The following is a 13,197-nucleotide window of genomic DNA, read 5'->3' as shown; positions in this document are numbered from 1 at the left end:
AGGGATTCGGTAAATGAATTATGAACCGTCTATTTGTTTGTTACAAGTGATTGACTAAACAACCTTCTAGTTTTGAGTATGTTTCGTGAATTGGTCACTAAGTGAATTGAAGAGGAACTCATTCTCAATCTTGAAGAGTCAATGTAGACATGTAAATTTCATTGCATACAAATGATGCATCACAAAGCTCCACGTGGCATATGACTCATCACAAATGGACAAGTCATCAATGATATATGGCACAAATCAAGCAAAGGGAGCTCAAAAGCCTTCCTAAAATTCAGCAACGGGGAAGAAATCTCCTTAAAATCGGCAAGGGGCACAAATTGCTCTTAAAACCGAAAAGAAAGCTAAAGCATCTTAACAAAACAAGCAAGAATTGTAGATTGCTCACAAAATAGGCAACAAGCCCTATATATTTCAACCAAGCAAGGGAAAGTGGCTGAAAACAAGACACAAAACATGCCTAAATTCTCCCATGGACGAATCAAGACAAAAATCAAAGCCAAATCCATCCGAAGGCAAGCTTTGAGAAGTGTATAAATACAAGGTCCTTGGACAAGCATAAGGTTGACAATTTCTACGTTGAAGGACCGAAATTCTCACAAAAGGAGAACCTCTGCCAAATCTTAGAAGACTAATACGCTGCCAAAGCTTTGTTCGAATAATGTACAACCAAAGCCGAAGCTTTCTTTCGACCAAAGCCGAACCTTTCCATTGAAGAATCAACAAGCACTTGTGCCGATTCCTTCAAGACTTTTTTGTAAGCTTAAAACTTGTAATGACGTTCAATTCAAAATCAACTCCCCAAGACCCTTGAATCAATGAAATCCTACATCAACACTACCTTTGCCGCAACTTTGAGGTGAAGACTATCCGCGCATTGTTTCAAGCTTAAAACTTGAAGCAATCGTTCAATCGTTCGTCTAAGATCAAGTCATTGCGACCCTTGGATCAACAACCTACGCATCTACATCAAATTTAAAGACTGAATTAGTGGAAAATTGTAAACAGAGATTGTAACCCTACAAATTCATCAACATAAATCTACTTTGTATACATGTTTTCATTTCATTCGTTATAGAATTTTTGTGTAAATAGTTGTTCTGACAAGGTGACTTGCTAATTGGGTGTTGCTTCTCAATCAATATGAGATCATCTATGTCCCAGCTAAAGCCGTCAAGGGATAAACACTAGCAGACTTCCTTGTTAGTCATCCAATCCCAACCGATTGGAAAATCTCAGACAACTTACCTGACGAGGAGGTGTTCTACATCGACATCTTCTCGACATGGACAATGTTATTTGACGGATCAGCACGAACGGACAAAGTGGGGGTAGGAGTAGTATTCAAGTTGCCACAAAGACAAGTACTACCATATTCCTTCTGACTAAGCGAGCTATGCTTCAAAAACCTCACTGAGTACCAAGCACTGATCATTGGACTTCAAATTGTGATCGTCATGGAAATCACAACGCTAGAAATGTATGGCGACTCTAAGCTTATACTTAATCAACTCTTGACTGAATATGAAGTAAGGAAATATGATCTCCTCCAATACTTTTGGCTAGCAACTCAACTACTACAAAAGTTTAAGGTTGTGACATTGGAACATGTTACAAGAAAAGAAAATCAAATGGCGGACGCTCTCGCTAACCTAGCTTCAAGTATAGCACTAGGAGCAGACGAAGCTGCGAACGTGCCAGTTTGCCAAAGATGGGTGATCTTGTTTGTCACTGAAATGCTACTGGATGATACAAATGTCATACCAATACTTCTAGTCGACATTGAAGAGTGGAGACAACCACTGATCGATAACTTAGAGCATGGAAAGCTTCTAGATGATCCTAGACACCGCTCTAAAATACATCGACGAGCACCTCGCTTCCTCTACTACAAACGAACACTCTATTAACACTATTTTGAAAGAGTACTTCTGAGATGCCTAGGTAAGGAAAAAGCCAATCAAGCCATGGAAGAAGCACACTCAAGCGTATGTGGGGTGCATCAGTTTGGCCCAAAATTACATTTCCAGCTCAAAAGAATGGGTTACTACTGGCCAAGCGTGGTGAAGGATTGCCTGGAGTACGCCAAAAGGTGCCAAGCCTACCAATTCGACACCAACTTCATACATCAACCGCCTGAACCATTACACCCTACAGTTGCTTTATGGCTGTTTGATGCATGGGGATTAGATGTCATAAGACTAATCACACCAAAGTCATATGTAGGAGAAGCTTACATCTTAGCCATAACGGATTACTTTTCCAAGTGGGTTGAAGCCGTACCTCTAAGGGAAGTCAAGAAAGAAATTGTTGTCCATTTCATCAAAGATTATATCATCTATCGATATGGTGTGCCTTGCTATATCATCACTGACAACAAAAACAGTTCTCCAATTGACTCATGGACGAGCTCTACAAGAAATACAAATTCAATTAGCACAAGTCTTCCATGTATCATGCTCTGGCCACTGGTCTTGTGGAATCATTCAACAAAATGATGTGCAACCTTCTGAAGAAGGTGATTGGCTGAACAAAGAGTGACTAGCACAAAAGGATAAGTGAAACACTTTAGGCATATAGGACGACACATATGACTCTTACCCAAGTTATGCCTTATTCTCTCGTATATGGCATGGAAGTTGTTCTAAAAAGGAAAATGCAAAGCTACAACTTCAAGAGTTAGAAACACTCGACAAAATAAGGCCCGAAGCTGAACAACACTTGGAATGCTACCAAGCACAGCTATCCAGGGCATTCAACACAAAGGTTCGCCCAAGGTCTTTCCAAACTGGAGATCTTGTATTGGCATTACGAATGCCTATCATTACAACTCACAAGACAAAAAGCAAGTTCACATCAAAATGGGATGGACCTTACGTAATACAAGAGGTCTACACCAACGACGCCTACTTAATCATGGTGGAAGATGGCTTAAAGATCGGCCCCATCAATGGCAGATTCTTGAAGCGTTACTACCCCTAAACCAAACAAGCAATGCTTCTCGCTTGTATGAGCCTAAACTGCACATGACACAAAGCTCTTCTCCTGCATGAGCCTACAGTGCACACGACAACAATGCTCTTTGTTTGCACAAGCTTCAAAGATGACACCCAATGCTTCTTATTTGCACAAGCTTAAAAGGCGACACCCAAAGCTCCTGGCCCACAAGAGCATAAACTGTGTACGACAAAATCACCATCAAAATTGTCAAAACCATAAAAAAAACAATCAATCATTCCTTTGTACTACGTCATGACTTGATCCTTCTTCAACCGTGGGTACGTAGGCAACTTGAAACTTCAAAACTTCAAGTACAGTCACATCACCAAAAAAAAAAAAACTGCAAACACTTTGAAGAATATGGAGCAAATTCAAAATGTGAATACTTTATTTCTTTAAAGGAAGAAGTCGGTTCCAAAGCCTTAGTACAAAAAAAAAAAAAAAAAAAAAAAAAAAAAAAAAAGGCTTAAAGTACAAAGAACGGAAAACACTACTTGAAAGCTATGTCCTTAAAACTACGACGACGATCTTCAAGGAAGCTTTCCAAAGTCTTCAACGTCTCCACATCAGTGGGAGACAAGATGGGCAACTCCACAATCATGCCTTTCTCTTGCTCTAGGCGTGAAATCTCCTCTTGATGCTGAGAAAGTATAGCTTTTTGCTCCGAGAAAACACCCTAAAGTCATGATGCTTCATCTTCCAACTATTCTTGTTCTCACACCAACGTTTTTAGACGCACTTGGATAGAAGCCAAAGAAGTCTCTGTGACTTGATAACCTTCCGAAACAACTTGCTGCGAAGACCGAACCTGGGCAATTGATAAGTCTATTGTTGCAAGTTGCTAAGCTCTAACCTCTGGATTCAACTTCTTCAAGGAAACAACATGCAAAGAAGAATACTCAGTTGAGGTAGCCATAAGCTTGGCAATCTTGATTCTCAAGAGTAAGAAATCAACGTTAAGGTTGTTAATTGCAAAAACAAGCTTTAACAAATCTTCCTTCAGGAGTTGAAGGTCCTCCAATGGGCACTTTGAAATCCTCTTCTCAATATGGCTCTTGATATGTACAACCGCGTGAAGGTTGATATGATGGATGAGCTGCTCAGTGCCACTAAGGTTCAGCCCTCTAAGAGAGATCTCAGAACTAGCTGGCATAGGTATTGAACGCATAACAAGCTCTGGCATGCCTACATCTACATTCAGCAACCTTGGGTCACTTGGCAAATTCAGAAGAAGCTTTGCAACAGACGAATCTCTAATCTTTTCGTCTGTAGGTAGATTGCCTCCAAATAGCATATCCGTAAAGGAATAAACGCCCATGTTCGCCAAATCAAAAGAACAATAGAGCCCAGCCTAAAAAAGAAAAAGAAAGATGTTAGAAACAAAAGCTAAACCAATGAAAGCAGAAGAAATTGCAAGAAAGACGGAAATACATACATCTTTCTCAAGTGACGCACAACCATCAAATTGAGGAAGCCTAAACACTTTCTTCTTCTTATGACGAAAATTGACATTAATGTCATCCTGAGGACCTTCAACCGAGGACCTTCAAGCGGTTGCTTGCTCAAAATTTGTTAACGCTGCCGCAAAACAAGCTCATCTTCGTGCAAGTCAACTTCGTCATCTGCCTCTTCAGAAGCATCCGAACGCTAAGAAGACAAACACATGCATGGGTACAAGACTTCCAATGTATATACATGGCTTGCAAGGATTCCGACTGTGTGTTTTCCTTTAACTTGCCTGACACATGTTAGACAAAGCCAAATTGCCTGCTGAAACGGTAAGGACTATACGGCTGAACAATACATTGGTCTCCTTACCACAAAGAAACATACCTTGAGCAAAAACTTGCAAGGTAAGACAAGTTTGAGAAACTAAGGTGTGAATCATCTATGAGGCCTCACCGCGCTGAGCCAACCCTTGCTAGATGGTCTATTCTCAAACCTTCACAGCTTCTAAATAATGCCTGGGACTACAAATCATCAAGGTTCTTTGCAGAAAGCACGGAATAGTACTTTATCATCAAAGGCCCCAGCTTGGCTGAAGTTGATGAAGAAAGCCCCAACTTGTCTAAAGTCGACGAAGAAAAATGAGTGCCATAGTACTCACCCAACCAACCATGCACATAGTGGTAGGGAAGTACTGCAACATGATCTTCGATGCTCGTCAAGTTCAAAACAACACTCAAGCCATCATAAATATTAGCTAAAACCAGAATAGCAAGGCTGATAGATTCACCTACAGCCATCTTTCTAGCCACTTTGAAGACTCCGAGAAGGATAAAGTTGACATCATCTTTGGGGAGAGCAAACTTACAAAGCCAACAAGCTAAAAAAATGGCTAGGTAAGATTCCTCCACGTGCTCTGACACTACGCCAAGATCCTTAAATGGTTTTAACTCAGCAAGGGCATGACACCTAGCTGAACCAATGGCACCTGATGGGTCTGAGTCTCCATTTGGCTTAGTGGTCTTGTTATGACCATTTTTCTTCAAAGGCTTCTTGTACTTCATGGCATCCCAATACCAAAATCGAATCCATGAAGAAATCTTCATGCTTGACTTATCCTAAGCCTCTTGGGAAAGCTTATGATACGCCCAAAACAAATAGCGGCAACTTGCAGACAATCCTCGACTATTGCGATAAAAAAATTCTTCTACACCAGGAACAGCCTCATCGTAAAACTTACCTTGGATCATCAAGCCTTCGATCTTGTAGAGATCCCAAAGTCAAATTGACATCTCCCCTTGTCACGTGTAAAGTGTGTTGGTCCCTAAACACCAATGCTCAAAGAACGCACGAAGGACAAAAGGATGACGATCATAACTAAACAAAGATGCGTATACGGCGTGATAAAGGCCCACATTAGTAAACACATCTTTGGATCGGCTGAAGACATCTTCAAGCCACTCTAATTAAAACTCAACAAAGATAGCTTCTCTAATAGTCGACAAGGTGCTATTCCAAGTCATAACTTTGCAACAGATGCGATAGCCAAGAAGCTCAAACGAAGTCGATGGATTGTCACTAACATGGTATGAAAGATTCAAGATAAGAATCTTTGATGTACATGCCTTCTTCTTCATATTTGGTTAGCCAAAATTTGTCACCTCCCAAGATACTTTAGAAGACCACGACTTGATACGCATTGATTTATCTTTTATAGGAAGAACATGCTACTTAGGGACAGTCAATGGCACACAAAGCTTCAACGTCATTCCCTTCTCTTGTGAATCGCCTTCCTTTGCAAGAATGGTAATGGTATTGCTCTTAAAGCACTTGAAAAATACTATGGCTACAACAAAATAAACAAGGCGACATAAGCCTAAGAGTGGGGTGGCAAGAAGAAAAACAATATTGCTTCACTAAAGCAAAAGACATGTGAGACAAAACTCATAAGCATTCAAGGATGACGATGACAAATTCACAACGACCAAAAGAAATCAGCCACAAAGCTTGAGCAACATAGCAAAGAAGGCAGCTACAAAAAGTATGTGCCAAGCACATGCCTACATGTATACGTGTAAATTTCATTGCATACAAATGATGCATCACAAAGCTCCATGTGGCACATGACTCATCACAAATGGACAAGTCATCAATTAAATGTGCCACAAATAAGCAAATGAAGCTCAAAAGCATTCCTAAAATTCGGCAAAAGAGAAGAAATCTCCTTAAAATCGGCAAAGGGCCTAAATTGCTTCCAAAACCTGAAAGAAAGCTAAAGTATCTTTACAAAACAAGCAAGAATTGAAGATTGCTCACAAAATAGGCAACAAGCCTTATAGATTTCTGCCAAGCAAAGGAAAGTGGCTGAAAACAAGACACAAAACATGCCTAAATTCTCCCATAAATGAATCAAGACACAAATCAAAGCCAAATCCATCCAAAGGCAAGCTTTAAGAAGTCTATAAATACAAGGTTCTCGAACAAGCATAAAGTCAACAATTTCTACATTGAAGGGCCAAAATTCTCACAAAAGGAATACCCTGCCAAATCTTTGAAGACTAATACGCTGCCAGCTCTCTTTGAAGATGCATTCCCTTGAAGAATCAACAAGCACTTGTGCTGATTCCTTCAAGACTTTGTTGCAAGCTTAAAACTTGTAACGATGTTCGATTCAAGATCAAGTCGCCATGACCCTTGAATCAACGAAATCCTACATCAACACCACCTTTTCCGCAGCTTTGAGGTCAAGACTATTGACGCATTGTTTCAAGCTCAAAACTTGAAGCAATCATCCAATTGTTTGTTCGAGATCAAGTCATCGCGACCCTTAGATCAACAACCTATGCATCTACATCAAATTTAAAGACTTAATCAGAGAAAAATCATAAACAGAGATTGTAACCGTACAAATTCATCAATACAAATCTACTTTGTACACATGTTCTTGTTTCATTCATTACAAAATTTTCGTGTTTATAGTCAAAGCCTTTCTCTAAAATTTTTTTGAAAATACATGCAAGTGCTTACCCCTTGCTAGTGAATCACACAATGGTGGCCAAAGGGAGGCTAAAATCCCTTTATGAGAATTCTCGGCCCCTGAAAAGTTGACTGTCGTGGTGAAGCCACCAGCTGATTCTTTGTTTTTTCTAGGAAAAAAATAAACATCATTGTTTGACCAAAATAACATAGGCAATTGCAAGAGTTGTAGTGTGGTAGAAGAGCAAAGGGTGATTAATATGGTCAACTCAAAATAGCTAAAACTAGATTTGACAATTTATTACACAACACAAGAATAATGGGTTTTGGGTCAGCATGATAACTAATCAGGTCATTATCGGATCACATGATAAGAACCCGATAATAATAGGTCCTTAACAAGTTTATATGAAGGTGACACGCGGGTAACCCATTTCAATATGTTAAAAAAAAGTTATTTTGATAATTTTAATTTTTTAAACTACTAAAAAAAACTTACTATAAAATACCGTAGTCATATTATATATTGTATATTAAAATGTATTATTATATTATTATATTAAAAAATTAAAAAATATATGAAAAAATAAAAATATCAAGTAATTTAACAATTCCAGACACATTAAAAAATTATAATAACTAATTCACAAGTATGAAAAAATGTGAAAAAAAATATGCAAAAACTTGTGATCACATCCTCTACTCTTTGAGTAGGGGTACATCGTCGTTTGAATTTTTGAAACCACACAAACCCTTATAACAACATTTTTAAAGGAGTTCAAAATAAATAAAATGCATAATTCATTAATGTACAAGTTTGAAAAAATGTGAAAGCAAATATACACGTGCAAGGTTCCTCAACCTTGAAACATGACTCCATTCATTTTGCATATCGTTGAACATTTTGTAACTTATTGTAATGTGCTAGTGTTTTATCATTAGACTCTTATTTTAGAGTACATAATATTTGAAAGACAAATATTTTTCTATGTTTTGAAATAATATTTATGTGACAATGTTGTGATAACCCGTTCCGGATTTTCGAACTGTAAGGGTGAAATGACGTTTTTGCCCCTAGTGTGGTTACTTCGTTGTGTGGTTGTTTTTGGATTTTGTTGGCAGGTTTTGGTCCACACACACACTCTCCCACACGCCCTCACCCTTTCCCCTGACTGCATCCCTGTCCTGAGCACTCTCTCTCTCCCTTTCCTATTCTCTTTATACGAACACACCCATGAACCATCCAAACCTTCACAGATCGAGGAAAAAAATTACATATTCATGCTCGTGAGGTCCGTAGGAGTTCAACCATACCCATTTCAGGTAAGGATACTTTAGTTTTCACGTCGAACTCGGGATACCCCGATTTGGTCACTGTTCATGCACACGTTAATTCTTGTGTTTTTGGGAATTTCAAGCTTGTAGGAAGCTTGGTGAGGTGCTTAGGAGGCTCAGGGTGGTTCGTTTGAAGGTTTTGGACGTTGGGATTGTGAGATACAAGGTTGGTCGGAGTTGGTGGTGTTTTCCCGGCGAGATTCCGTGTGTTTTAGCACTTGAAAGTGGTATGGATTTGTTCCTCTCATTGTAAGCTTCATTTTGGTACCAATTTTGTGAAATTTGGTTGAAAAACGAAGAAGTTATAAGGTTTTGAAAATTTCTCGGTTTTCCGGCGCCAGCAACGACGCCGGAGCTGCGCCAGAGAAGATGACGAAATATTCCTAACGGCGTTAACGGAATATTCCTGATGACGTTAACTGACGTCGTCAGTGTGCCAGGCACGTGCCTACGCGTGGCCGGCGCGTGAGGGCAAATGCGGCAGTGGAAAATTTTTCTAAAAATATAGGGATGTTCCTGAGGTTGAGTAGATCACGTTGGTATATTCATACACCCCATTTGAGCATTGTCTGAGAAGTTATTTTGTGATGCTGGTTATGTGCTTTAAAATTAACGTTTTTATAGTTGTTTCGCATATAGGTGAGACCTATCCCGAGGACGAGCGCGGACACTATAGGCAAGGGGGTTACGACCCTTTTACATACCAGTGAGTGGGATTTTGGTTTTCCATATATACCTATATACTTATGTTTTTCCTAGAAAATGAATTGAAACATTTATATGTTTTTATGTCATGCATTATGTTGCCGTTTGTTTATGCATTGTTAGTTGCATATATATATATATATATATATGTGTGTATTGGTGCTGTGGACGCACAGGTAAGTTATGGTTTATGTTTATGTTCAGTAGTGATTTGAGATGCATAGAGAGCTCATAACCTGCACCCCCGGTGTTAGTGCTCTCACCCAGAGTTGGGCACAATCCTTCACATGATGTTTACCTCCCGCACCACACGCTCATCTTGGATCCAAGTTAGGTGCACAGTCTTGTCATACAGACCACTTTAGGTGGTTCCGACTCGTAGGTGACCCGCAATTATTCGCCCAGCCTTCACGTGATCGTAGCACTTGAGCGTACTTATATTACACCCAGTCTTGTCGTAAAGGCCACTTTAGGTGGTTCAGACTCGAGTGCAGGTATAGTTAGTGAGATGGAGATTTGAGCTCTAGATTCAGCCGTACAGGTCACGTTAGGTGACTCCGGCTGACAAATTACATGGCATTGATTTTGACATTCCTGAGCACTTGCATTTTACTTCGAGGCTTTTGGCATGGCATATTTATGAGCATGACTTATATATATGTATATTCTATTTTTCTGGGAGGTATACAGGTTTTACGGTGAGGGGTTAGAACTTTGTTTATGAAATGATTTTCGAAAAGCTTTGTTTTTGCCCACTCACACTTTTTGTTTTGCGCCCCTCCAGGTTCTAGTTGGTTAGCACTTTTGCTGGCTCCCCAGAGGATTTCCCCGGCATATCTGACAGATTATCACCAGTGTAGGACCACCTTTGGGGTGTGTTTATGTAGTATTGTTCTCCCGGACTGCATTAGGTCTTCGAGCTTTGAACTTTGTTTTCACACTTACGCTTGCACATGTATGTTCTTATGTGGTGTATAACTAGTTTTTATTTATTCGTACTTTTATTATTATTTTATTAGCTTCCGCACTGTGCACATGGTTACGTCACTTCCACATGACGGGCAGCATGCCCTGATTTTGGTCAGGGTGTGTCAGTTTAGTATCAGAGCCTAGGTTTGGCAGTCTTGTACTTTTGTAAGTATTCTAATGGTTTTGGTGTCTTCTGTCAGAATTATGCCGCCTTGTCGGGAACCACGTCGATCTGCTGAGCCTAGTTTCCCCGATGTAGCTCAGCTGGGGGAAGCTATCGCTACAGCTATTCATTTGGCGCTCCGCCCTCCCCAGACGACTCCTCTGGAGACTATGTATAATTTGAAGTTGGACAAGTTCAAAGGTAACGAGGGTTTTGAGGGTGTGGAGCGGAGGCTAGAACATATTGAGAAGACCTTTTGTGTTTTGCATAATCAGGGGAATCTCCCTGTCGAGAAGTGGGTGGAGACTACATTGTGGTTTTTGGGTAAAGATTCTGCATCATGGTGGGAGCAGGAACTTCATCGTTTGACTCCAATGGAGAAGACTGATTGGGATGTATTCTGAGAGTTGTTTAGGAGAAAGTTTGTGCCTCTTGAGTATATTGACCGCAAGAAGTAGGAATTCACTGAGTTGAGACAGGGGAAGCTGACAGTAAACGAGTACTACCAGAGGTTTACTGATTTGTCTCGCTATCATCCAGATGTTGCTGGCAATCCGGCGGAGGTGCTTCGTCGTTTCCGTTTAGACACTAAGAAGAAGTGGCGTTTGATGGCGACCACTACCCCTTGTGACACCTACCATGAGTTTTATGAGATTTTGTTGAGAATTGAGGATTCAGAGAACATGCCCAGCGAGAGTGAGGAGGAAGAGAAAGACGGTAATCAGAGGAAGGATGATAAGGGCTAGGGTCAGGCGTCGCTTAGACCTCGTAGGACCCAGAACTTCAAGAGGGGTGGCACTAGTTCTAGCTCTTCTAGTGGTGGTTTTAGCGCCACTGGTCAGGGTCGTGGTGGTAAATTTACTGGTGGTGCTAGAGGCCAGAGACATAGTGATGCTGGTAGAGGTAGAGCCCCAGTTTGCCGCAGGTGCAATAATCCACATTTTGGTGAGTGTAGGCGAGGCAGCAGTGGTTGCTTTACTTGTGGGCAGATGGGACATCGGGCTGCAAATTGTCCCCAAAGTCAGCAGAAGCCCCATCAGACTTTCTTGCCACCACTTGTACCGATTCAGCAGATTCATGGTCCTGGTAGTTATGGGCAGACGGGTCGAGGTGGTGCTTATTACTATTAGGGCGATGCTGTTCCTTATGTCCCGGGACAGTATCAATATCCCCAGGACCCATATTCTCAGGGTGGTTATCCCCAATATTCTGGTGGCTATATGCCATATCCTCCAGTTCCATCAGGCGGGTCTCAGTGGTTTCAGGGAGGACAGACTCAGCAGGGGGAGATTGCTACGAGTAGTGCGGGGTCCTCAAGGTAGTCTGGTCACCCCAGTTAGGGGCGTAGCACGCAGAGTCGTGGTGGCCAGACGAGCAGAGGTCGAGGTGGACGGCAGCAGACTCAGGGGCGTATTCATAACATCTCTCTGCAGGATACTCAAAACAATCTAGACTTGATCATGGGTACGTTAAATATCCTTGGTTATTTTGCTAGAGAATTAATTGATTGTGGTGCTACACATTCTGTGATTTCTCATACATTTGCTCAAGTGACGCAACCTCACCCCACACCTCTAGGGTATGATTTAGAGTTCGCTATGCCTAGAGGGGAGAGATGTATTGTAGATCGTGTGTACCCAGGATGTCCAGTGATAGTGGAGGATGTTGTTATGCCAGTTGATCTTATCCCGTTGGATATTGTTGACTTGATGTGATTCTGGGCACGGATTGGTTGCATTTCAATCGTGCTAATATTGATTGTTACGGGAAAATAGTTACGTTCCATCGTCCTGGATTACCTGTGGTTACTTTTGTGGGCGAGCAGAGTGGGGTGAGACATGGCGTTATTTCGGCCGTGCCAACGAAAAGGTTGTTATGTAAAGGTTGCTAGGGGTACTTAGCTCATGTAGTGTTGGATGAGGCTGCTCCTAGTAAAGTGGAGGATGTAAGGGTAGTTAAACATTTTCTTGATGTTTTCCCTGAGGATTTACTTGGCTTGCCGCCAGGCGGAGACATGGAGTTCACCATTGAGTTGCTTCCAGGTACTAATCCTATTTCCTTGACTCCCTATTGTATAGCTCCTGCTGAGTTAAGGGAATTAAAAGTTCAGTTGCAGGAATTAGTGGATAAGGGTTTTATTCAGCCTAGTACTTCACCTTGGGGAGCTCCAATGTTGTTTGTGAGAAAGAAGTTCCAGTGTTGTTTGTGAGAAAGAAAGACGGAACATTGAGGCTATGTATTGATTACCGGCAATTGAATCGGGTGACGATAAAAAATCGCTATCCGTTGCCGCGTAACGATGATTTATTTGATCAGCTTCGAGGTGCTTGTGTATTCTCCAAGATTGACTTGAGGTCTGGATATTACCAGCTGAAGATTAGTAGGGATGATGTTCCTAAGACAGCGTTCAGGACTCGTTATGGTCATTACGAGTTTTTGGTTATGCCATTTGGATTGACGAATACACCAGCTGCTTTTATGGATTTGATGAACCGAGTGAGTATTCTAGCCATATTTGGATAGGTTTGTTATTGTTTTCATCAACGACATTCTAGTGTACTCTAAATCTAAAGCGGAGCATGTTTGACATCTTACTT

The sequence above is a fragment of the Pyrus communis genome, chromosome 2 (genome assembly GCF_041283825.1).
Source record: "Pyrus communis isolate YQ-2024b chromosome 2, ASM4128382v1, whole genome shotgun sequence".
NCBI lineage: Eukaryota > Viridiplantae > Streptophyta > Magnoliopsida > Rosales > Rosaceae > Pyrus > Pyrus communis.
Note: the sequence above shows the minus strand (reverse complement) of the source record.